The sequence below is a fragment of the Thunnus albacares genome, chromosome 21, assembly GCF_914725855.1.
Source record: "Thunnus albacares chromosome 21, fThuAlb1.1, whole genome shotgun sequence".
Classification (NCBI taxonomy): Eukaryota; Metazoa; Chordata; class Actinopteri; order Scombriformes; family Scombridae; genus Thunnus; species Thunnus albacares.
In genome coordinates this window covers 21,413,141-21,437,840 of record NC_058126.1, presented here as the reverse complement: position 1 = coordinate 21,437,840, position 24,700 = coordinate 21,413,141, and the positions used below count along the sequence as shown (strand labels likewise).

The 24,700-nt window shown below is 41.8% G+C and overlaps 1 protein-coding gene and 1 non-coding gene across 9 annotated transcripts in view; one reads left to right on the top strand and one right to left on the bottom strand.

Annotated features, from left to right (window-relative positions):
- Positions 1 to 24,700, bottom strand: part of LOC122972572 (partitioning defective 3 homolog) — a 356,531-nt gene that overhangs the window by 266,791 nt on the left and 65,040 nt on the right. The window lies entirely within an intron of this gene.
- On the top strand, positions 4,393 to 4,464 carry trnaw-cca. Its single transcript has one exon. It is a non-coding gene; the product is annotated as a tRNA-Trp (tRNA).

Sequence of the window (24,700 nt, the reverse complement as noted above, 5' to 3'; positions counted from 1 at the left end):
AACAGAAGCCAGTACGCACAAGTTATACAAGTACATTGACTGCATTCCTACTGTATGTGGAGAAGCTCTACTACACATCCAAGATGTGTGTTAATACCACTGTAAGGTAGGAAGGGACTGGAAATGAAAAGCGGCCCTGGCCTTTGGACTCAGCTTGCCTAAAGCAAGTGAATAATAGTGAAATACCAGAAGAAATAGAAACTATGAGTTTTACAGGACAAATATAGTGAAGAGAAAAGGACTTGAAATGGCTTCAAATGATGAACAAACTATTTTGTCCATGTGAGTGAAGTATAAAGTAGATTTGAGAATTTTGTCTTCAGCACCGACAAACTAAATTCCACCTCTGAATTCAATCAATGGTAAGTATGGAAGCACATAATGTCCATAAAGATCTGAATCTTGCAAGCTTAATATCTAAATATGAAATTGAATCTTTGAAGAAAAAACTACTGAATTTTTCATGTTGAAATTGAAATACCACTACTTTATAACACTGACATACCGTACAGCATAAAAAACATCTATATACTGATTAATATGGTCTGAATTCGCCTCTTTGATATTTCAGTTTCCTGCTGTGCAATTTCAAAAACAAACTGCAACTCTGTAAAAGGGTCTCTGTAAAACGTGGAAGCCGCTGCCTCCAGTGTTTCCACAGTAAAGATAACAGAGGTGGCCGGCAGCGGTAAGACTCCTGGTTAAGAGTGAGACACCCACTTTTTCAGACACCAAATAAGAGGAAGCCACAAAGCCAATACTTATAGGCTACCTCTGTACACAGGACAACGTCTGAACATCATGCTTGTCCCCACATTTCAGCACATTGGTAAATAAACATTACCGAGAACACAAAAGCCACAGTTTGCATGGCTTAAGTTGACAGAGGTGCACACACAGACATCTCCAAAAATCACAAAACCTTTCATGTATTTGCCTCTATCACTTTGCTCTTCTCTCCAGAACCAACATTCTCCAGAACTCCCAGACGATCACTCCACCTCTAAGGTTTGCACCGCTACCTAAATTACTGTGCTGCTGCAAAAATAAACCCGACTTCTCTATATATACACCAGTCTCTAACAGGTTGGAGTCTGGAATGTACTTCTTGGGATATAAATCTAGCTGCAGGTGAATCTATGTGAGCTGTGTGAGAGTGAAATAAGACAGACAGGAGGAGGAACACTGCAGCACTGAGCTAAAACATGAGGACGGTTGCAAGTTCACCTCCCATACTGCAGTGTCTATCTGTGTGTGTGTGTGTGTGAGAGAAAGATATAGACAGGTTGAAAAGGAGAGTCTTGAGTTACAGGTGCATGCATGATGTGGGTGTCTGTATTAAATCTATGTGCATACATCCATGTTTATGAACAGACAAGTGTAGTGCTAATCTGGATTCTGTTCACATCATCCCATCCATGAGGGATTTGACGTGAACGAGCGGAGCAGTGCAGAAGTACCGTACACTCTCCAGGGACGAACACAGCCCTCAGTCATTGGAGTAAATCCATTACCCAGGCAGACACAACATCGAGAACGTCAACACTAAGCCGCTTAAATTTGTAAATGCATCTTTTTCTCTCAGTTTCAGCCCTCCGTCCAGACTAAAACAGTGTTTTTCTCACCCAAAAACGGAGCTTTTCTAAAATGGTCTCCAGAGTGTATGAGTCTTAAAACAACCACTTGGTGTCTCGGTGTGTACAGGAAAAACTGAGCTTTGCAAAACAATGACGTAAGCTGCCCAGTGAAGGGCTATGTGGCAGTAAAGTCAATAAAGGACTTCCTGTCATCTCTGTGATCAATCATTTCAAATGTCAATATAGTCAAATACACTACAGAGCTTTTTCCTATTTTATACAGAGATTTTCTTATTTTGTCAGATGGCGTTACGATCATAAAATAATATTTTTATCCCCACAGCAGAGCAGTTTGGGAATGACTGCTGGTTCACAGGTGGATTTTATGAGCGGCGATTAAATCACAATTTCATACTCATTTTGCTGTGTGACGACAGAAACATATGTAAATGGCCACAACTACAGTACCAGCCAAAAGTCTGGATACTTGAACGAGAAAGTGTGTCCAAACATTTGACTGGCGCTGTATGTTGTCTCTAACATTCTGTGTAAGCACTCATTTTAAATGTCAATCACACAGTATTTATGTTGATTTGACATCATGACCATAAAACAGTGATTTGGTCAGCCAGGCTGTCTGTCCTGCTCCTTTACCAGATGTTAGCTGTGATGCACAGTTCTGTTTGACTACTACGACGAAGAAGTGATTTTGCTGTTGTTGCTCTGTTGTTCAGGTGTTTCACTCTGGGACCAGGTCTCTAGTGTGGATGCAAGTTGTTTTCACACAAAAACAGTGTTTAAAAATTAAAACAGCTTAGTGTAAATGTAGTCAAAGATTCAAACTACACTCATCTGCACACAGTATGTAACCCAGTCTAAACACTATAAACAAAGCAGTTTATCCACAAGTAAAATCTACAGATTTTTATATGATAAACCCATCTCACTAGCCTAATCGCAAACTGAGGCTTCAACTCATTATCACTGATAGAGAAGAAGTGGCAAATAATAACTTAATTGTAAAATATAAGCTGTCTAGAGTCCAAAGAAGGGTAAACACACCATCATTAGATCTCACTCTTCTCATCTTAAAGTGAACCTGAGTAATAAAGTTGAACAGTTTTCAAACAGTCTTGCTGCCATTTGGAGCTCTCAAGGTGCAAAACTGTCTGGTGCTTTAACGTTTGGTTTAGGGTGTCATCAGCAATGAGAATGCATCCAGGCAGACTGTCCGTATAATAACCTCAGTTATTGCTTCCCTGCTTTCTAAATATGACAAGCGATGCTGAGAAACTCAACCTTTTCATTGTGCAAAATGCACCTCTTAAATAAACGAGCTGCAGTAATAATTTGAGCGCTTTTCTTATTCCATTCCATCCCCTCTGATCATCAGTCCTTGTCCAGCTCCATTAGAGCAGTTTCATATCGGAGAATAACAATATCTCGCTCACCGCGCTGCTGTAGAGCTAATCAATCTACGGCTCGTCTCGTCATAGGTGGACTGATCGGCTGGCATTATTCTCCGGTCAATTACCTCCAGTGAGTGAGGCAGAAGGAAGAATGACAATGGACGCTGATGAATGCCACTCAGGGATAAATTTAGCCAGCCAGGGCACTGTCCCTAAGCTGGCAGTAAGACAATTGGGTCGTCTAATGGGTATTTATAAGAGCTCCCCTCCAGCGACCAGCTATTTGTTATAAAGAGGTTACTGCTGGAATGGACTGTTTACCTATGATGTGGTAGTTTGCATAAGGACATCATTGTTGAAGGCCACAGTGTGTATGACGTGTGGGTGCATGCATGTGTGTTTATGCACATGCGAATGCATCTGTATTCTCAATCATTTTAAAGACAGGTATTCATCTACTGCCTTGAGTATCAGGAGTCTAAAGTGGCAATCAAATAACTATAAATCAGTGTGGCTTGAATCTGAACTGCCTCATTTAAAGTCTCGGTGCACACAGCAGTAGGTAGTAATAGTTAAACAGCTGGTGAAGGTATTTAACACATCATTATGCCCTGCGTGCGCGTGCAAGAGTGAAGAAGCAGCCAAAAATGGTACTTGGCCTGACAGATCTATGGGTTCAGGGAACAGCAGACCACAGACAGCCTCTACTGTCCTGCAGGACGATGAGAAAAACACAGCAGCACACACAGGATGAAAAAAGGAACAGGGACAGAGAGGAAGAGAGGGCAAGAGAGAGGAAAAGAAGGATTGAGACAAACAGTTTTACAAAGACTAAAGTGATAGTGGCATACAGCAGGTGATGACAGATGAGGCCTGGGTGAAGACAGAGAGTATGGGAAGAGGAAAGAAAAGGAAAGTGTGGATTCTGGCAAAGAGAGCAAATATAAGCTAATACATAGGCTTTTTTAATGTCATTGCAAATTATACTGCTTCTTTAATTTCACTGCACTTTGATTAGGCGTGGAAAACTGATGGCTGTTCTGGGATGTAGCAGGGTTAGTTAATAAACTGATCCTTAAGACTCAACTGAGGAAACAGAGTGAAAGAGGGTTGCTTGTTTAATATGGTTATAACATTTTATTGCTATTTTCTTAATGTATTAGGGAAATAGCTTTGAGTTTGCATGCATTAGTTGCTGTTTTTCTTTGAACTTTTCTTTGAACTGCTGTAGATATAATGAAGGGTTCCACTACTGATTTCAGCCAACAAAGCTGAGTAGGTTTTTACTGCGTGAAAATATGTTTTGATTTTCTTTTTTAGTTATTCACACACAGACTTCACAACTGCTGCAATTCCCACAGGTAAAAGATTACTTTGTAGTTATCAGCTAAAACATAAAACAAGAAGACCTTGTGGCGCAACGGTAGCGCGTCTGACTCCAGATCAGAAGGTTGCGTGTTCAAATCACGTCAGGGTCAAAGCTTTTCACAGTCAGTGTTAACTTTGTTGGAAAAGGCTGTGCAACAGGAACCACAGGTTGTCTGCATGCGGGCTGCTCTTATACTGAAACACAGTGAAAGAGCTTATTAACAAGCAGCTGTCTTGTACTGACACATGCAGTGTAAAGAAAACATTCAAATTCACTGAGCAAAAATAAAATATTTCCACTTGAAATCTGAGCAGCTTTCCTTTTCTGAGTTTAAATCCATCCGGCAATTTTGCTCCCACCACTCGGGAGTAAAATAATACAACACCATTATGCTTCACTGAAATAATTTCCTATGAAAGAGCAGATGTCTGCATTTTCTCTGACTGTCTCCTCTGTTTTTGTCTGTGAAATAAGGTTCTTTTGTGTATCTTAACGGGATAATCCTTTTCACAGTCATACCTACCTGGCACTAAGGTGTCTACTGTCCTGTAATTCTAATAACAGATGGCAACAACTGTCCAGAGCAGCTCAATTCCATCGTACAAATTACTGCTTTAGGCAAATGTCCTACACACAGGCGGTTATTTAGTTACAACATATAACCTCTACAATCCTTTTAGTATGCATGTGGCCCCTGCTGAACATTTCTAAGGAGGCTTTGAGAGGCAGGTTTCACTGCCCTTAGCTGAGCTCATATTCCCGCTGTTAATTGGGCCTGACGAGATCTACGTGCCGACAGATCTGTCTTTTCTTCCTCTCTCTACGCTTTAAGTGTGCAGCTACTTGTATTTTTCACCTCTCATTTTTCAGATGTGACAAACCTCTGGGTTCTGAATACACACAGAGCTAGGATTCATAGAAATATAAAAGTTGTCCTTTTAATACTTCCCCCGTTGTCCCATGTTACTCTTACATTTCCTCTCCCCCTGCTCCAGCACCCACCTCTCAGAAAAGCCCTTCCCTGACCTGACCCTGGGGTGATCACATCCAGCATGTTAACCATTTGACCCCCTGACCTACTTAAGCACTTCCTGTGGTCCGCTACAAGGAAATTTGGTTAAAACACATGTAAGGAAATACGAAGAAGTTAGCGGAACAGTCTGTTTTGTTTTCTAATGGCTCGCCTTTATGTGTGCGTGCGTGTGTGTGTGTGTGTGTGTGTGCGTGTGCGTGTGTGTATCTGGAAGCAAAAAACCATTAGTGGAGTGAAGATAGAGCTCACTCACACACCTGGGCCCCATTCAGCGCTGCCCTGCCAAACACCCGTGACGTGCCCTGAACAGAGCGGCATCATGGGAAGTCTAAATTAAGCGTAGGGCTCTGTCATGGTCAGGGCACACTGTTGAACACTTGCTGTGTTTGGAGGATTGAGAGACAGAGACGACCAAGACACACACAGACACAAAGACACACACACACACACACACAATACAAGTGAATTAAAACAGGAGCTGAATGAATAAAAACATCTAAGCAGTGTAATTAAACTTACTTTAGTAATTAAACTTGCAACACTGGCCTTGGTTTGACTTGAGTATGAAACGCCCACACTGCTTTCAGCTATTAAAGGAAGCACTGATGTTGGTCAGAATGTAAAACCAGAGTGAGCCTATTATGAAAGCATATTACAATGAACACCTACACAGCAACCCTGCACAGCTATGCCCGGTGTGTTATTCCAACATGTTACACTCATGAAATTAATTCAATAAATCACAGCAAACTAATGAGAGTGTAAGAAAAGCATATTTCATGACACGTCCAAATACTTCTTAGTCTGTGGAATAACAGGAGAGAGGGGAGGGAGAGCCGTTCCCAGAACTGAAAACTCCCTGGATCTGGAATACGGGGCGTTGATATTTTCTTAAGTAGGCCTCGGGGATAGCTTTTGAAACCATGCTTCATGTAGGATTTTATTTGGCTTGGAATAAAAGCCCTCCCTAGGGTGCTCCCTCCTCCTATAGGCTGGTTAACCCTGCCCGACATGCACACACATTTAAAAACGCGCACACACACAGAGAAACGTTAAGTAGGTTATGATTCATTTTCTTTGTCATCCTCTGCTCATAAAACAAAGTCAGCTGGAGCGAATGGGGGCTTTCCTCCACTCCTTTTAGGCTGCACACTAAATCATTCATGGCTATTAAACAGTACATGTGTGTATTTAAAATGTAACACCCAAAATGTGAATGCTGGCACACATGGGCATGGACACACATGGTCTGTGCTTTCACATAATGTCATTCAAACTATAACCTGACATTTCCTCTGTATTGTTGCTTTTTAAATGGACCTGTAAATAACTGGGAGCACAAAGAGCCGACAGCGGCCGGTCGGTTAATGAATTCAATTAGTCAACGTCGGGGCGATTAAGAGGTCTGAAAAGAGGCATTGTCACATCGTAGATAGGACAGCAGTGTGTGTGTGTGTGTGTGTGTGTGTGTGTGTGTGAGAGAGAGAGAGAGAGAGCCAGAATCAATGGCTCTATCAGTCAGCCAGGCCAGGCCTCACACTCAGGGCCTCTTGCTCCATTCATCACCAAGGACCAACGGACAGCCAACATGGGACTTTATGTTTGTGTGTGTTTCTTTTTGTAGGAGTGTGTCAGCATCATTGTGTGTGCATTTTTCTTTGCTACAGTGTGTGCATGATGCCACGTGTGTTTGCATACCAGCAGCTCATTATAACTCTTTGTACCAACACACTGCACATCTCAAAGCCGGTAACATTGTCTCTTATCTCAACAGCAGGCTGAATGCTTTGAAACTGTCAAAGGCCTCATAGATGCTTTCTCAATTAAGAGTAACCTTTATGCAGAAGGATTCATTTCCACAAAAGCTTCTTGTCTGCTTTTACAGAATGTACTACAATAGAAATTGGAGGCACTGTACTTGTAGCTGTCAGATGCCGAGTTCAAACGGTGCGTTTTTTTTTGTTTGTTTGTTTGTTTTGTTTGTTTTTTGTTTGGTTTTTTTTTTTTGTCCCAACAGGGAATCGACCTTTTCACTGAGATGTCTGAGTAAACAAAAAGAAGCAAACAAACAAAATGCCAAACAAAACTCACAGTATTCACACTGACGAGACGGTGCCAAAAGACCACAAACAATAGTGCTCCTCAGTAGCCCACTAAAGCTGAGCGGAGCCTACGGAGAAATGGCTCTGTGCATGCAGGGTGAATTATTTTAGGTGTGGAATTTCCTTTGCTGATGGGACTTGAAATGAGAGAGAGAGAGAGAGAGAGAGCATTACAAGCTGAGCTCAGATATTAATACCAAAGAAAGGTTGCATGAATATATCACAGTGACTTGTAAAAATTACAAAAGGCTCCTCTGACACCTTTCTGGGGTGAGACAGGAGGCAGTCTTTGATACAAATGCAGAGCTAACAAGACTGTCATGAGTGTGTACCTGTTAAAGGGGACCTATTATGCTCATTTCCAGCTCTATATAATTATTATTTTTGGACTCCACTAGAGTAGCTTTGCATGATTCACATTTCAAAAAAATCCTCTTTTATCTTATACTGGTCTTTTATGCAGCCCTTCAGTTCAGCTTCTGTCTCTTAACAGGCAGTCTTAGCCTTTGTCTCTTTAAGGCCTGCCTCCTGATGAGTCCACTCTGTTCTGATTGGCCAACTTTCCAGAAGCTGCCAAGGGGCAGCCGTATCACAATGGTGTTTAGTTACTAATGATGCAAACCCACTATTATTTCATTTAATTTCATTGTTGTGCACTAAGGCAATAAACTTTATCAAAGATACAACATTTTGGTCATTAGACCTTCATTGGGTAAAACGTTATACAGTTATACTTCATCATAAAACATTACACTTCAGCGGTAAAAGTTTCACCTGAAGGTCTAAGGACCGAAACGTTGTATCTTTCATGAAGTTTATTGCAAGTAAAAGGACAGTGTGCAGGAATTCTCTGAAGGTGTGCATGAGCCTTTCCAGTTATAATTTTGTGCACCTGCAGTGTGACCATGGTAGGACTGCAGCAAACAACAATCCGGTGATTATTTTATCACTTAATTGATTCATTGTTTGATCAATGCAATGTCAGAATATTGTGAAAAAAGCCAATCGGAATCTTCATCGTTCCAGTTGACATCTTCATATTGCTTGTTTTTTTTGTGTATGTGCAACCAACAGTCCAAACACAAAACACACACTCAATGTACTATTGTAAAAGAGAAAAAAAATATCAAATATATACATCTGAGATATCAAATCCAGTGAATTTCTGCCAATTATGCTTAAAAACACTGATGTAAACAATGACAGCAATTTCAAAATAGTTTCCAATTAATCTTATGTTGATAAACTAATCAATTAATCAACTAATCATTTCAGCTCTAGAAGTTTTCTTTTTCAATGTAGAGGTAAAATAAGATTTTTTTACATGGAGAGGTTTTTTTTTCATAAAAGTCTTAATAATGACCCACAAAACAATACTTATGAAGGATTAACTGATGAATTTTAACTGATGATGACAATTCTACAGGTCTACACATACAGAGGGTGTGTGGAAGATGTTTCTCAATGATGGCTGTTACTGCAGTCCTCCTTGGTTTATGAACTTTAAAAGGTCAGAGGGAGCCCGTCAATTGTGACTTGAGAGCATTCATTCAAGGTTTCCTGACAAGATGTTTTTGCTTTCATCTGCTGTCCATCCTCTCCTCTGACAGACGCCTCAGCTTGCACCAAGCTCCTATTGATGGGTCTGCTTGCACAGGAGAGATGAATCAATTCTCTGTGAGTGGACACAAACAGTAGACAGGAAGTGTGCACTTGGTCTGGCCTGAGGGCCCCACTGATGCTACACTACGTTTATCTCTATGATAGGCTTCTCCTTTCACCCCCACCCTACAAACACACACACACACATACGCACACAGACAGACACTCGCTCAGATCCCGGCCGGATCCCTGATTGGATCTGGCTTGTCATTGTCAGCGGCCAGCTCGGCTCCTCGGGGGCCCCTGCTGCTCTGATGGAGCAAAGCAGGCTGGCCTCCCTCCATATACCCCGTCCACCCACCCCCCACTATTCACCCCTTCTCGGGACAAATTTAATTTGGAGGTGCCGAGGACTGATAAAACCAGGAGACAGCATAAGGGGCAGAGGGGGAGGGAGGTAATTTGATACCTCCTCCTGCCCCCTTTCACCTCCACACACGCATGCACGCACACACACACACCACCTCCTCTCCTTTTACTCCACCCTGGACCCCCTCTCCTCTCCTCTCCTCTCCCTGCATCCCCAGACAAAGACATCCTTTTTTTCCCTCCCTGCTATTTTTTCTGTTATCAGACGGATGACAGGGGGAAAACGGAAGAGAGGAGGATGAGCAACACCAGACTTCTGATCTCAGATACATTACCTGTGGAACTGTGTATCTATGCTGAATGATGACATGCTACCTGTATATGCACTGGCTAAATAATCATCCTCTTTTTTTGAACATTTTCTTGCGTACATAATAAGAGTAATAAGTCCAAAAGTATCTACTAAAAATCTACAAATTGACCCAAGTAAAACGTAATCCAATAAAATGTGTTCAAAAAAGGTACAAGTTTTACAAACATGAATTTGTTTTTACACAAAAATCAGTTCAGATCAGTTCAGATTTCTTTTGTCTTTAGGTCAAAGTGAGTAGAGCAGAAACAATTAGTCACTTGATCAATTAGTAAATCAACGGAAAATTAAATGACAACAATTTAAATAATCAGTTAATTGTCAATTATCAACCAAAAATACTACAAAGTCTCTCTTTCCAGATTCTTGTGAGCATTTGCTGCTTTTTTTGTCTTTTATTAATTACATATTTAATATCTTTGGGTTTTGGACTGGTTAGACAAAACTAGCAATCCGTTGTTTCCTTGGGCTCTTAGACATGATGATGGTTGTTCTTTACTACATTTAAAGACTGAACAATTAATTAAGAGGTAATCCACACATTAATCAATGATAAAGACAGTTATAAGACATAGCCATAACACAAGAGGGAGAAATACTGTAGCACCTGACCACAGTGTACCTCTGTGTCTATAAGCAGTATTGTGGAGCACTTACATAGATGCTTGTTCAGGCCTAAAACTTCAGTCAAGTGGTAACTGAGCATTAGTAGTGGTACCGGTGATCCTGAGTGGGGCCACCATGACGGGTGGGCACCCACAGATGCTGGCTTCAGTCTATCTGAATGGCCTTATTGAATTAGCAAGAGACTAGAGTGAGCAGTCTGTAGCTGAAGGTTTTCACAGGTCAGTGCTCCCCTCCAGCCCTGCAGCCATAAGGCCTCTCAGCCACCTGCAGCTGGGAGACGCAAGCTGAACCTCAACATTGCACACACACGCACACACAACTCTGTGTGTGTGTGTGTGGAAGAGAGAGAAAGGGGAGAAGAGAGAGACAGAGAGAGAAGGGCCCACCAACTAGTCGACAGATGGATTTTCTTGAAAAAAGGGACACACTTACCAGACACACACACACACTTTCTGCACACACACATTGACACACACAAATACACACATGCTAAGACAGAAGGTCAGGCAGGTGAGTGTGTGCAGCTGATGTCACCGGGAGACCAAGAATTCTGCTTTCTTCATATGGACAGGTGAGAGCTGCAATTATCACTGGAATCTCTCTCACACACATACACACATACACACACACACACACACACACACACACACACACACACACACACACACACACATACACACACATACACAAAGCTCAAGGCTCTCAAGACACACTTCTCACATACACACACACCACCATCAGGTCCCCAGTCTCTCTATGAAACCATAGTGAAAAGTGCTTTTTTCAGATCATATTACCATGCCAGCCCTCCTCGCCAAGCTGGTGAACGGGCACCAACCCACCCACCCCCTTTGCTCCCACTGCCCCACTCATCTATTATTGAAGCTGACATAATTGCAGGGGGCATCATCCACCAATATCAAGACTCCCAATATAAAAGGCCCTTAAATAATTCAGAGAAGCGATGCCCACCCCACATGGGGGGATCACATGATGAGATCATGGTCCCTCAGACGCAGGAGGGTGTGGGGGGCGTGTCAGTGGGTTTATATGTGTGTGTACGTATATGTGTGCTCATAACCATGTGTCATATGTCAACCGGAGTTGTGTAAATAAAAAAAAGTCAAGTCAGTTCATTATGAGATGTGTCGCCGGGGGAGGTGACGGGGCTGTGACCTAACGCACTCTTCACCTTCAGTTTCAACAGCACAACCGTCTAAAAACCACCTTCATTAATCAAGTGGGTGTGTGTGTGCGTTTGTTAAAAAAGGGGGGAGGGGTGATGCTCATTTGTATTCTAGTAAACTTCATGCATCAGCATATACTGTGATTACGGGTTAGGCAAATTGCTAAGCATGATTGATTGTGTCTCATTGTTGGGATAATGTGTGATCTGTGACCGATTGATTATGTCTTGCACTGAATGGCCCATTTGAATATTAACGACCTTACACTTGTGTTTCTATGAAATGTCATCAAATTGTTCTTCATTTTGATACGCAAATGATACGCAAGAAGTAATTTGAGCCTCATCAGAACTGCAGTATGACGGTGCAGCATCGAGTGTGAGATGATGTCAAAAAGGATTCTACTCAAGAAACATTTTTACCACCTCATCCAGTGACCAAAACAATCATATGGATAAACATTTATTCTCCCCTTTTTACAGTGGAATCAAGTGATGTTGTAAATAAAATATATGTAGATGAATGCCCCCCAACAAAATATTAAATATGGGAAAAGTCAAGATTGTCTCACTGTAACATTTAGGGAACAGTTTCATCATATCAAGTCATTGCCCATGTTTCTGTATACAACAGTATAGTTATTATCTTCATGCAGAAACACTAAAATGCCATGACAAGTGATATTTACGACTTCCACCCTCAGTTTAAAAGATGCACTTGAGGGCAGCATCTTTTTTCTCCCACAGAATATCTGCTCTGGAGACGGAAGATATTCCGTTATCAATAATTGTATTTTTTTTTGTGTGCTGTATTTGTGAGAACACTGATAAACACAGACAGTACAACCAGCTAGTTTTGTCCGGAACAGTCTAAACACAAAAGGCAGACATCTGACGGCTCATGTCTGCACTGTTTCAGCATTGATGGAGATATCAGGGCTCATTTTCCGCCCTTCAGAGGAAACCATTAGCTGTCATTCATTCCTGCACTGTATGAAAAACAACTTCCACAGCGCAAGACAATCCATCACAACAACTATCAAGTCTGCATTTGGTCGGTTTTGTCGTTATCTCGGCGCGCTGAGTTGAGTATTTTCATATCATTGTGCACTTTGCATTTGAGTCTGCTTACTGTCAATCACTTAACACTGACAGGAAGAGACAGATTATTGCCTCATAAGTGTACTTACCACATTCACTCATTCATTTTAGGTAAACTTTCCTAACCAAGGTACTAGTCAATATATCTTGTAAATAACATGCAACAAAAATAAAAGTGAGAAAACTTCAGATCACAACAGTATTCTCTGGGGGGCTGCTGCCTATCCCAGCATGCACTGGGCAAATGCAAGGAAACACTCTGTAAATGCCTAACATCAAATTATATGAGCAGCACATATTTGTATCGTGGGAGAAAACAGACGCAGAGATTGTCTCACAGCCAAAAGGTCTGATGCAAGAAACTGCCAACACTGGTTCAAACTGTAGGCCAAAGAGTTCAACCACATCAGTAGTCATAACCTTATCAAAATATCCCTGTAAATGTAACACAACAAATGAGGATGCATCACCCACAGCTTGTGAAAATCCTCTCTCACTTGCACTTACGCAACAATATCACTAAAACTGACTACTGAACATGGAAGTGATGAGTAAAGTCAGCTGCCTGACCAAACAGCCAAACTTTACCAGGCTCCTACAGGGCCCATCAGGGGAAATCAACCTCCCTTAGCTAATAAACAGTAATGACCTGCTTCCCAATACGTCTCGGAGCCTCCCTTCGTGTCAGCGTGGTGATGAGGACAAAACAGCGGAGCCAGCAGAAAGAAGCTGCGCCTGGGGTGGCCCGGTAATTACTGTTAATTGGTTTAACATGGGGATGGAGGGAAGAAGGATGAAAGAGAGAGTGGTGGAAGGAGGGATGAGGTTCTCCCTCCAAGCCCTCTCTATGGCTCGTTTGATGTGATAGGGTGTGTTATCGTGGCTCTCTATCAGTAGCATGAGCTAATGTAGGAGAGTGGGGAGGGGAGGTTAGATATGCAGGGCGACGAGTACATAAGCAGTCTGGTAAACAAGTTTGTGCGCAAACATACATGAATGCAAAAAAAACATGAATTATGCAGCCGAAAAACAAACAAACACTGGCACTGGTGCGCAGGTACGATGAGGACGTGAGGAATGTACACACATAAAGGAAATCAAGGTATGGAAACTATGAGTTGTATACAGTGAACACATACAGACAGTCACACACAATACTGTAAAACACACACTCAGATTACACAGACCCCGAGGGGAGCTGCTCACCCAGATAAGACAAGCAGTCTGAGGGCCATTACGGCCATTTGATGCATAATGAGCCTCCTATCAGTGGCTGTGTGGGCAGAGAGATGAGGTGTGGAGTATTCCCCATTCAGCTCCATGCTAATACACTGACCGTAACCTCATCAACAACCTCTACACATCTACACAGCACTGCTCTGTAATCTGCCTGAGAGATGCACAGCGAGACAAAGAACAACAGCTTTTAAGGAGAAGATGAAAGAGACACTTTGTACCAAAAGCTCAAGTGTGGGTGTGGAGATAAAAAAAAAAGAGTGAATGCTTAAATGAGGGAGGATTATGACCTATAAGTTACCCACAGGACATTCTCACTTGCCTTGCATAATTTACACCATTGATACTGAAGGAGAAGCGATCTGCATCAAATGGTTTTTTTAATTGCAGACAATATTGCCAATTATAGGTTGTTTTCCACTCTGACGTGCAGCTGTATGTGCGTGCGTGTGCTGTTATTCACATCGTGTCTTTTTTCTTAAATAACAATTTCTCACGCTTGTTCATGTTCATACATGTCTATGTATATGCCGTGAGAGCTTGTGTTTGCTGTTACACAAAGAAGTAAATGGGATGTCATACAACAGCGAAAAGCACTGACCCCGATGTGATTTGAACACGCAAACTTCTAATCTGGAGTCAAACAGACTACCACTGCGCCACAAGGTCTTCACAGGTAAATAACCTACTGCAGTGAGTGAGAACACCAACAGGTGTGATCCACTGTGGCTGAACAACACCTTTCTTTTTTGCACATTTCAGTGTGAGGCCAGTGTGAGTTAGAAAACCTAAAGGTACCCTGTAGAGTTTTCTTATAAACAAACACAGCTATGCTCAGTGTTTATCCCATAAACACATTGTGTGTGTGTATCCTTGATGCTTAACAAACATGCTGTATGCAGTTTCTACAATATTTGTCAGGTGAATTCATTGAATATTTTTGACTTGCATTTCACAACCATGTGTAGATCAGTGGGGGGGTGAAACCTCGGGGCATCATATCTCCAGTAGACATGGAGATATGATGCCCCGAGCAAATCTTTAAGCTAAATGCCAGTTTCATTTGCCATTTGAGCAATTTGATATGCAGGCATAGCTAGCAACTGATGAGATGTTTGTAATAATATGTCCTGAAAACTTTGATTTACATGCCTAACATATGCACTACACATTTGCATTACAGCCCTCTGAAATTGGCAGGAGGGTGAATCACTCATGCCTGTTAGCGTGAAATGCAAAAAACAGGGAGACCAGGGTCCTCAAAACATTGCACCATAGCACCACTAGTGGTCAAAAACTCCACAAAGTACTTTTGATGCAGCAACAATTTGTTTTAATGACTGAAAACAAAATGTCATCTAGATGTAACTCTTTCACAGACTGTCTTATGTTGGCTTTTACAAATGAGAGCGTAGACATTGTATTTATGGTTTAATTATTTGCTTAACAGACAATTCAGTCTGCCCAGGGCATCCCGACAGTCTAATGGTTAGAGTGCAAACCACATACCTGCAATGTCCCTTCCTCTCTATCTATCATCTGTCTAACAAGCAAAAATCCCCCCAACAATTTAAAAGAATACAGCAGAAAACCACTTTGGAATGAGATTGAAGCAAACCCACACTGCCATGTATTTATTCAACGAGTGCTGTAAAGATGCAAAACAGAAGACGCTTTTTGAAAAACTGTATTGCAAACCCCATTACACTGTCACACGGAGAGATTTAAGAGTGGACCTGAGCTGCTATTTCACACAGATTCAGGGAAGTCAAAGACTGTTTTTGACTGGTGTCCATCAGTGCAGACACTAGTCATTCCCCCAACACACGTGCTCATACTCCCAGTCCTATTTCTGAGGAAACACAGGTTGTAAGCACAGCCACCAGTGATACCATAAAGACAGGTCTCCTCTACTTAGTTTTACAACTACTCCAATACAGGCAATCAGCCGTAAAATTCACCCTCACACAAAAGAGCCCTCCAATAAGCCCTTCTTGTGGAGGGCAATAAAACCCGACTGCCCCAGGCAGAAAACTACTGCTTCTCTTCAAGTCGATTACAGTCCTAGCCACTGTTGTTGGGTGGCGAGAAAAAGCAGCACTGTTTCCTTTTTTGGACAACTATGTCATCAAGAGAATTGAGGGCCGTCTGGATGTGGAGTGGTGAAATCAGCTGCTGTAAAACATGATGGCAGGTTGATTGGTAAATAGGCCTGACTGTCAAACAGACTTACGTAGGGATGGCTATAAAACAGCAGCGAGGGCAGAGGATTCGCTGGATGCTGTCACAAGGACAACGGGAGCAAAGTACATAAAATATAAATTTCACATACATTTCAGAATAAGAGATATGATTCAACATCACTGGTTCCCCACTGAGTTTTGCTCATGTTTGAGAGGTATCATAAATGAGTGATTTATTCATGTTCTGAATGTCTTGGCCTGAGATACAACACATACAGTAGACACAGAGCTGACTAGAAGCCATCTATTACCCAAAGAGCCACTACGTACTCAGGTATGGCGTCATATAGAGACAAAAGGTTAACACATTGCTTGCTGAGGTCATTACATCACCAACATCATCTCAAGGCCCATTGGCTTTAACAGTCACAGGTAAGTCATGGAACATGCCCCCATCACCAATACAGCTTAAGTGCCATGTCAACATTATAGTTTAACGGCTTTCACACGTATATCAACATAAAGTAGATGTCTGTATAGTACAACTGAAGATCACAGAGCTGTATTTTTCTGTCCCGTGTGTCTGGTTGGATTTATATGACTCCCGTTAATCAGGACAGCTCTAAAAAGTCTCGCTCTCATGTCAAGAGGAAGATGTCCTCAAAATGTTCTATGTCTTAATGCCACTCAGTCTCAGGCAGGAGTGTCTGACTGATGCTAAGGTACAGCACAACTTAGTGTCAACCGGGGTTTCGTGACTGCACATAACCCTGAGTGACACTGTGTAGGTGGTATACATAGTAAATCCTGCATTTAGGATTCTTTAAGTCTGCTTGAAAGTGTCTAAGCACACGTGTGTGTCTTCTCAACAAACTTTATTATTCCAGAGTTTTTCCCTCAGGCTCAGATGCCTGTTAACAGGTTTCTCCCAAGTCCTTCACCCAGTTTCCTCTCTCTCCCTCTGATCTATTGACAGTCCTCACCATCCTCGTCTCTAAACCTCACCAGCACAATGCAGGTTTTAGCTGGGATGAGAGACACTGGTGATGGCTTCGTGAGTTTATCAACAGGGGTATAAGCCTGAAAGTTAACCAGCGCCGGGCCATTAGGCTTTCAATGCGTAAGCTCTCTGAGCTGTGTAGTATCGCCAATGAGCGATGCTTCAAAGATGTGTACGGTGGGAGTAGAGAGGCAGAAGGCTTAGGGCTTTAAAGTACTGTAGTTGTGGGGAAGTTTTCTAAAGTACACTGAGTGGAGATTTCCTCGCAGGGGGAGGGAAAGACAGTCTTACAGTAGAAGTGATGAGTTGAAGGACTAATGTGTAAACCATCTGTGTGACTGATAAAAGTGATTTGTGCTCCCATCCGTGTCTTCTGAACGTCTATGAACAGGATGCACTAGTAAAAGAAGAACGGTCCTCTGAGGCCCTTTTGATCAGTCAGGGAGAAACATTGAAACAGAGGGGCTCAAAAAACTTTCTGAGTTTCAAATTGTGACGGTGCAATTTCAAAAATACAGTCACACACAAACACACATGCACAGACCACGGAAATAATATGCACGCACAGACACAGTTCCTGGCTGAGAAATCACATTTATGCACGCACGCACACACACACACACATGCACACACATATTAGTTTAGGTGAGCTCTGTGAGTGTGTCTTGGGACCGCCTGCTGTTAGATATTTTACAGTGAAGCAGCCACAAAGTAGGTTGAATCACATACAGCCTGTATACGCTCATAGAGGCCAGGCATAATGTAAAGCATAACAGCAGCACTTCCAAATAGACAAAGGGAATCCATTTAGAGCCATTTCATGCATGATGTAAGGAAACTAGCTGAGGAAGAGGAGGACAGTGGATAATAAATGGCACATTCTTCCTCTCTGCCTCCACTCTTTCCACATCAAGGTGACGACAGGAGAGAGGGAGCAAAGGCTGGTTTCTGCTTCATGCCTGTTATGCTATTTGTGATGAAAGCACGCCTAAGAATTTCAGCACTTCAGTGGCTCTCTGAGTAAATTTAGCTTTCCACATCCCCGACAAGTTTGCAACTTTACAGCTATGTCATTTTTAACTTTGTGAATTTGGTCTCATGCATATTTGTGTGACGCATGAGCCAGCCTGGAAAGGAAATGGATCAGAGGAGTTTCGAGTTACTCCTGCTGTGATGAGAAGTCCTTCAACTCGGCTTCTAAAGGAATCTATGAACATCTACGGAGCATAAAGTTCTCACGACGTAGCTGCTGAATACACCATGTTTTCAACATACCTCTGAATGCACACGCATGATTCAACACCGAGGTAACGTGATATTCCTGATATGGGAAGAAGCACAACACACAGTTTTGAGCCCTGACTTGTCCTTGAGCAAAAACCCTTTTTACCTCACTTTTAGGATAGCAGCATCAGCTAAATGCCTGAAACTGTGATAGCAAACACATTATCTACATAAGATCTATAGATGACCCCTGCTGAAAAGATACGACCTATTACATAATTACAAGATTTCCTTTAAATGTGAAAAGCTTTTTTAAAGTTAATTTAGTGAGTGACTTGGCAGTATGTAGTACAAGGTTTCATGCTTACAGAGGAATTTGATCCTGTTCACTGCTCGCACTATACGAGCTCCAACAGTGACGCCACAGTGCCCCCTGCTGCAGCTGGAGAGAAGTACAACCTGATGGGGAGCCATAAGTCATCAGTGCACCACAAGCTCCCATTTCAGCCAGTGCATCATTCTGACACCCTGGAGAGATGATTATACTTCTTCTGATGTATGCTGTCATTGACATGTTCCTGTCACAGTTGAGTGAGTCAGTGTGGTATGAGGAGATGTTTGGTATAGATCAAGAACTCTCCGGTGTCCCTTCAGTATAATGTGCTCCTATAGAGTTTACTCAATGGGTAAACCATAGCATAAACATTTTGTCAGCTAATTGTCTGCTCTCACTTGCTTAATTCATGTACATTCAAGTACTCTTAAAGGACCAGTGTGCAAGATTTAGTGGCATCTAGCGGTGAGGTCGCAGATTGCAGCCAACAGAATACACTTAACCCTCACCGCTCCCTTTCGAGCATATAGGAGAACCTACAGTGGCAGCGAAAATCGCGAAAACCACAAAAGGCCCTCTCTAGAGCCAGTGTTTGGTTTGTCTATTCTAGGCTACTGTAGAAACATGGCGGCGCAACATGGCGAGCTTCATCAAAGATAACCCGCTCCCTATGTAGATATAAAGGGCTCATTCTAAGATAACATAAACACAACGATTATTATTTTCATGTGATTATACACTAATGAAAACATACTTATGAATATTATATTCCATTTCTGCCAATAGATCCCCCTAAATCTTACACACTGGTCCTTTAAGAGAGAGAAATTACATACAATAGTTTATTAGAAATTTGGTGGAAATGATGTATAGTTGATTTTTTTTCATAAAATGTCAAAAAATAGTTTTTTTAAAATGATTATTGATGATTTTTTTTAAAAATATTATGATTTCCAAGAGCATTTCAAATAGCTTCTTTTGTTTGACCAAAACCAAAAATGAATTATCAAAATAACTTTTAATTAAATGATTTTTCTGTTGATTGATTTCACTAAATGTTTCAGATCTACATGAATCTAATATACCAAGTGTCTTCTACTGAATCCTTACAGTATACATTACGCTGTGTTTCTTTACTTCAGGCTATGCTTTTTGGTGACATTATGTTACAGTATATTAAATTGCAGTGTCAGTCATTCATGTTCTATATTACATTATCTCCTCTCCATTGTGTCTAGAGATTCTATAGATCACAGTAAAACAGTTTGAAAGGAAGCCGCTGAGACAATAATGAAGATAGTGAACCCCTGCTTATAAACTCCTCTACACCGTGATTTAATCCAGAAACACTACAGCTTGACAACACAACATTCTTACGCAAACCAGCTGGGGAAAGCATAGGTGGCACATTTCAATATTTCATCTCGACTGTCTCCTCCACCAAGCCAGCCGTGAAATACAGGCGGTGAGTGTGTTGTTCCACTCGGCATAAACACAACACACCCCCACTGAGACCAGCCTAGTTTAAATGGATGAGACGTCACACGTGTTAAATAACAGAGGCACACTGCCACATTCTGATATGGCGGGGTTAATCTGCAGATACGCACCATACAGCGTAGCGCACACTCGCCTACATTCATGTAAGAACAAACAAACCAAAACGCACACAAAAAAACACCCTTACACTTAGACACACCCAAACCTATAGCGATGGATAGGCAGGCATGCACAGAAACAGAAAAACACTCACACACACACACACACACACCAGAGGAGACCACCTGTCAGTGTGTGTGTTGAACGCCACAGGCAGCATCACTTGATCGCAGGAATATAACTCTTTGAAATTCATATCAACCTCCAGCTCCATACACTCCAATCAAATACCTCTCGCTTTCCTTTTGCTATCTCTCTCTATCTCTCTCCAGCAGACATAATAATGACACAACATAAAAGTGGAGTGTAGAAATCGAGCAGTGCAGGTGAGGTGTTTGATCTGGAGAAAGAAAACATACCGGCGTTTCTGGAGCCCAGCAACCTGCAAACCATGGAGGGGGGGTTGGAAAAAACAAGGGGGGAGTGAGACGAATAAACAAATTGCAAAGAAGTCGCGGAAAATTTCGAAGGAAGGAAAGCACACGAAACGGAGACACACACATATGATATGCCAACACACTTGTGGAGAGACGTGAGTGGCAACGGAAAGGGAACTCGGCCAAGTTATAGGAGGGCGCTGGGCCAGGGTGACCGTCCTGCCAAACATGCCCCCCACACAGCCGAGGACAATCCGCCATCATGACCGCCATCAACATCACAATTAGAAAGCAGGACCCAGCTGGTGGACTGTGATAGAGTGATGGGGGTGAAAAGGTGGTGAGATGGAAAACAACACATTTTTAAAAGTGCATACAGTGGACGGAATGAGTGGAGATGTACGGCATAAAAAAACATCTTAGCAAGTAATCTATTTTCAAATGGAATTCACAAGTCGCCACATTTTCTTGTGTCAGATTAGGGAAACTCCATTTGTTTCTGTTGTTAATTAACTTTCAATCATTTCATGTAAATGAACCAAAAATATCCATAGCAACAAGAAAACGATGGGTTATTTAAAAAAGCAACACAATGTGTTGGAAACACATGAAATTATCTCAACCTTATGCTATTTTTTGCAATAATAAAAAGATAAAAGAAGATGAAATGTTATTGGACGAGTGGGTCGTCAAGTCATTAAGAGTGAGACAAAATGTGGATGTATGTCTTGGCAAGCCATCATCCTCTCTGCTTTGTCTGAAGCATGTTTAACACAGATTTAGCTTTCAGAGTGCTCGATGATAATATTGTACTTTATTGCTCTTTGTAGGGAAAATGTGTCTTTGCTTTATGGCCCTCTCCTTATATGAAATACTACCGCCAAGATAAATACAATTTATTCTGCCTCCCAAGTAATGTGTGGCTGAAATGTTACTCCCTGCAGCAAAACTCATTTTCACAGCCACATGACAAAATATTACAGCTTTTTACAATTGCTTAAACACGATTTTGAAAACAGGGATCATTTTGTCAAAACACTACACACAATTTACACAACCGCACGCACAAGTAGCAGGAAACCTCAGATCTTTCGCAAAATGAAACACTTCATTCAAAAATATACAATAATTTATAAAAACCCAGTTTTGTCACCATATGGCACACACATGGTCCATATGATCTGATTCTGTTTGAACCTGTTACACACTGCTGTGCTCAATCTTAAACACTTAGATATTGTTAAAGTACATTAATATATTAACCAAACACAATGCACAAGACCAGTACTGCACACTGATGAAAATATTTATTTCTCTCCACATTGTTAAATCATCAATACATCAACGCAAAAACATTTGTGGAGAAAAAAAGCATGAATTTAAAAAAAACAAACCCTAAGCATCATCTGTTTGCCTGGCTGGATCTGGCCATAGCACGTTGTCCACATCACAGGCTATGTTCTCTCTCACAAGACAGCGAGGGAAGAATCTACTTGAATGGTGAATCCATCCTTGCACAGACCCTGCATCAATTTGGTCGCAGGCTTCCTCCATGGCATGAATGAGGAATATCCTGACACAGGGCTGGAGATTGTAAACCCTCTACCGCTGTGCCAAAAAAAAAAAAAATCCTCAATAGGGTTAAGGAAGGGAGAGTATGGTGGGAGGTACTGGAGTGAAAATCGTGGATGCTGATGAAACCAGTTTTGGACCAGAGCAGGTGGAAAGATACATTGTCCCAGATGACAATGTATCTCATCTGCATCCATTTGGTCTTCTGCTGTGACAACGTTGTGGAGTCTGTCTAAAAATGTGATTATGTGGGGCGTGTTGGACCTAAGTCAGCATGGCATGATTGCAGCGCACACAGTAATGTTACAATCATATTGGCCTGGGACATTCAAAATAGCTCTGTGGCCAATGATGTGTCTCCCTCTTCTTCTTACTTTTGTCAGATTAAACCCAGCCTCATCTATGAAGATAATTTCATTCAGGATTGCATCAGCATCCATTTGTAAAACTCTTTGGAAAAAAACATTTTCTAGTTCAATATAGGCCTTCTATAAATAACAGTAAAAAGGTTGTGTGTGCAGTGCACAGTACTGAAGTGTACATTACTTACCTCTACATATTCATGCCACAGGTCTTTTACTCTCTCAGAATTTCTTTCAAATGGCACTCGGTAGAAGTGTTCCATCTGTATGTGATGTTTTTTAAGGATTTGCCCCAGTGTCAACAGAGCGACATGATGGACATTATTGATAACTGTGTGGTCACTGAGGATGTGTGTTTGAATTTCTCTGAGGCATATTGCATTAGAGAGTATGGGGCCCCTTCCTGTAGACCAATCTAAATACATGTAAAATGTCACAGGTGTTGTTTCAAACATGGAATGTAGTGAATGGGTACCAAAAAGTAGTGATGTAGTGCATATAGTAGCCTACATTGCACTGATTTCACTGTAGACAGCATAGAAAGGTTGTTTTTCAACTGTGCTTTTGTCAAAATGTCTGAATTACTGTTGCAACAGTATATGTGCTGAGGATGGGCTGAACTCTGTCCAGCCTCTCTCAGTGTCAACTCATGCTTTACAACATGGTCAACCAATGTTGCTCGAATCTGATAAATGTGGTCCTTGTCTTCTTTGTCCACATCCTCCTCCAGGTCTCCCTCTACCTCCTCCTCTCCCTACCCTTCTTCCTCTGCGGGCTCCCCCTTTCATCCTCACTCCCCTTCTTCCTCTTCCTCTTACTGCAACATTGCCTTCCATCTTTGTTGAAGACAGGTAAGCTCACCTGTTGCCTTTTTATAGTGCTCGAACCTGATTGAAGAGTTTACAATGAAGCACCTGAGTGTCTGTACACCTGACGGCCGTGTTAGATCAATTGGTTCATAGGTGTGGTATTTTGAAAGGCCTTGAAATGGCAAAGAAGTGACATCATGTTAGATTTCTGTGTCTAATGTAGACAAGTGTGTTTAGTGTTTTGCAAAAAGTGTGAGGCTGAGAATGCACTTATAGTTGTGCAGATCTGGGCTGAGGTTTTGCTCCTTGGGTGTCAGGTTTCACTAACTGTGTGTTATTTGTAATTTTATTGTGTAAGTAATCGTTAAAATCTGTAGAACGGGAGTCAGAGTGAAATGTCACAGTGATTTCTATGTCAAGCTAAAGCCGAGGCTGGTTCTTCTAATGCCTTGTTGCAGTGTCAGGGGAAACTCCCGACGCGGCTAGTCGGGTCTCAGGTGTCACACCTGTGCTAATAGGACTGCTAATTGGAGCGTGGCACTGCGAGAGCGCACATGCAGACTAAAGCCAGACACACCAGGGAGATGTATGCTTCACTCAGGGTTTAGGGACTGTGTGTGGGGAACAAGCGAAGCAGCTAAGAGAGTCTCGACATAGAGATATTTTTTTAATATTCTGGTTTTTAAACATAACTTATTCATCATAAAATACAGATGGAGACAGGTAGACATAAAAATAGAAAGAAGCATAAAACCAAGAATGAGGTCTTTTGACTTGACAGAGGTGCAAAAGCCTAGATGGCATTTTTTCTTTTTCTCTCAGTCTCTCTGTCCTTTTTATTCAACCCTCCACTTATTCATTATAAGCGTGGCGGCAACATGTTAAATAAAATATAAGTATGCGTTGTTGACGGAGTAACCTGGTTTTGGGTCTCAGCATGTGTGTGTGTGTGTGTGTGTGTGTGTGTGTGTGTGTTGAACAACCCCTACAGTATTTCACCATGTTATATGGATTGTCAGGGTCACAAAAACACAACATCAACACACATCTTACATGCTATAAACACTGCTCTCCCCCACTGTCTAACTCTACACCTAAACAACTTGATAATACACACACACACACACACACACACACACACACACACACACACACACACACAGTCTCTGCTCTCATTCCTTTTCACTTAGGCTGGTGTG